At 40.5% G+C, this 3,070-nt stretch overlaps 1 pseudogene; it reads left to right on the top strand.

The window, feature by feature from the left end:
• Positions 1-1,264: 1,264 nt before the first annotated feature.
• Positions 1,265-1,382, top strand: LOC124557724 (annotated as a pseudogene).
• The last annotated feature ends 1,688 nt before the right edge of the window (positions 1,383-3,070 follow it).

Raw genomic sequence — 3,070 nt, 5'->3', positions numbered from 1 at the left:
GTCGCCCGTGTCGGAGGCATTCGGCAGCCAAGTTTCCCTCCAGTTAGCGGCACGTGCAACGGGTGGGAATGACGTCGGGGGAATATCTTTTCAGATCCCCGATTTAGTCCCTTCCTTGACTGGTACTGTCTGACAACGGCGCACCACATCAAGGAGGGAAAAAAAGAGAGAGAACTACACTGTTGGCCGAAAAACTGCAACACCAAGAGGGATAGCAAATAACAAACTTTTATTTTCTCAGTGCATACAATATAGTAGGAAGAATACGTTGCACGGAGTCTTTTCTAAGTACGAGGTTTATATCATAAAATTTTGGATTTCCAAGAAGAACTACATTCCACATTACTCCCTAATTCTATCAGTTTCTCTTTTAATCCTGTAGGTTGCCAAACAAGACATCCTGTGCTGACATCTTCCTACTGAAACCCAGTGAAGTATGCTACAATCTTCAGTCATCTTCAGCCATCAAGATACAACTCTCATGTACCAAGGCAAAAATCTAGAAACATAAATCTCATACCACATAAGACATGTGTGGAAGATATAACATTCTACATCTGCACACATACTCGGTAATCCAAAGTACGGTGCTTGGAGGAGTGTAGCCTGTACCACTACTAGTCCTTTCCTTTCCACTCGCACATAGAACGAGGGAAAACGACTGTTTATTTGCCTCCATATGAGCTTTAATTTCTCTTATCTTCCTGGTCCTTACGCCAAATGAATGTTGGCTGCAGTACGATCATCTTGAAGTCTGCTTTAAATTTTCTCATTAGTATCCCCCGAAAAGAAGGTCGCCTTTCCCCCACGTATTCCCATTTATTCATTCAAATAAGCCTAATATACATACTAAAGCAGATGAAATTTTAAATGGAATTGTTATTGAGAGTGATTTTAAATTACATATGGATATAAAAGATGATATTGGAAGTATCTTTGGCTCTGGTGGTTAAACTATTGAAGCTAATGAAAAAGCTGTTCCTGATAATGTTCCTAAATTTATTCCATTTGAATTAATCGACATAAATTTTAATCTAGCTGATCGAATGTTTGTGAAATGTACTGATCATTAATACTATTGCTTAATTCAAGCTCAATACCGAATTTAGTGAAACGGTCATTCACGAACCACATTATCCATTAGATATTCCGATATTTAATACTATATGGGAATTAGAAATTAATTTGATTAACTCCAGTGGAGCTTGTGTGACGGTTGTTTTGGAAATTCCTTAATAAATTTTTGTCTATAATAAGTAATTTGGGCAACGGCCTTGCCGCAGTGGATACAACGGTTCCCATCTGATCACCGAAGTTAAGCGCTGTCGGACGTGGCCGGCACTTGGATGGGTGACCATCCGGGCCGCCATGTGCTGTTGCCATTTTTCGGGGTGCACTCAGCCTCGTGATGCCAATTGAGGAGCTACTCGACGGAATAGTAGCGGCTCCGGTCAAAGAAAACCATCGTAACGACCGGGAGAGCGGTGTGCTGACCACACGTCCCTCCTATCCGCGTCCTCAGCTGAGGATGGGCCACTTGTGGCCTGATGACGGAGTGCTTTAACACGTTCACTGCCACTGTAATTGGCCTTGCTTTGCCACGTAACCAATATTTTTCTTAATAGAATCTGAAAATATATTGCTAAAAGTAATATAACATGTATTTATTTTATAAGTACACAATCAAATTTACTCTCGTGAATCAAAGTTGTTTTGGGGCGCACTAAGGCGTCAGTGGCATATCAGGCCATATTCTGTAGCGGGTGGCCGTGGACGCGCCAATGCGTCTAGTGTATTGTTCCTGGTTAGTGTGACAGTTTAGGTTACTACAATTTCATTTCATATTCATAAATGAAACGAAACATCCTACTGACAAACGACATATTTATTGGACAAAAAATATAGTAGAAACATTCAAATACAAACACAAGATCTCGAAGAAACTTCTGAAATAAAATGTATGTCAAATCTAAGAAAAATACAATCTAGAGCTTTATCCATTACTCTCAAACAAATAAAATAAATACAAAGTTTAAGAATAGTACCGACACATAACTGTCGAAAAATAAATGAGCAACGAAAGTGCTATCTGCCTTTAGAGGTGGTGAATAACACAACAATTCAAACAATATCCTGCTTTATTTGGGCAATCTAGGCACTCGTAAATCGTGTCTGTTCGTTGTCCACGGCTGGCGCATGATCTGCACTTTTTTCGCGGTGTTTTTGATTTTCCATTTGATTCTCGTTTTACCACAACATGTTGGGGATTTCTGACTGGCCGTTCTACCTGCTTTCGTGGCAATAGTGCTCTTATAATACTGAGTCTAAATTCTTGGAGGGGCATTTTTGTGCCACAATATTTATTGTGTAGGGCATGTGCGTTTGTCAGTATCATTTCCACAACGTGGATAAAAAGTTTCTTGTACCAGCGTATGGTTTTGCGTTCCGAGAGGTAATATGATAACATCTGATCGTGCCGATCAACTCCCGCCATAAATTTATTGTAGTTTACAATGGCCAAGGGCTTAGATTTCTTCTCCTTTCTTTTGGTTTCAACCTCAACCATTTCATTTGTAAATGCATTAGAAATGTAGCAAACCTCCCTCTTATCACGCCACTTACCTATCATAACTCCTTCCGCAAATCTGGCAACGGCTTCACCTTTTCGTAGTTTTGCTTCCTGTATTTCCTTGGGTGTATCCTTCCTATTCGCCCTCAGAGTTCCCGTGCAGTGGGTCTTCTTATCCAGGAGCAGCTTTGCCAATGCGAAGCTGTTATAGTAATTGTCCATGTACACATGGTGACCAGCATTCAACTTTTCATCTAGTAAATGAAGAACAATTTTTTGCGCATGGCCTCTTCCTCCTAAATCGTCCAGCATGCCAGTGTATACCGCGAATTTTAGGACCATTCCAGTGGGAGTTGTCAAAATATATAGCTTTATGCCATATTTGTGCTTTTTGTTTTTGATGTATTGGCGGAAAAGTAATCGTCCACGCCAAAGGATCATTGATTCGTCCAGAGACAGTTCCCGTCCAGGGTAGTAAACTTGGCACATCCTTTCATTGAA

Source organism: Schistocerca americana, chromosome 1 (assembly GCF_021461395.2).
Source record: "Schistocerca americana isolate TAMUIC-IGC-003095 chromosome 1, iqSchAmer2.1, whole genome shotgun sequence".
In the NCBI taxonomy this organism is placed as follows: Eukaryota; Metazoa; Arthropoda; class Insecta; order Orthoptera; family Acrididae; genus Schistocerca; species Schistocerca americana.
Note: the sequence above shows the minus strand (reverse complement) of the source record. Positions and strands in the feature narration are given on the sequence as shown.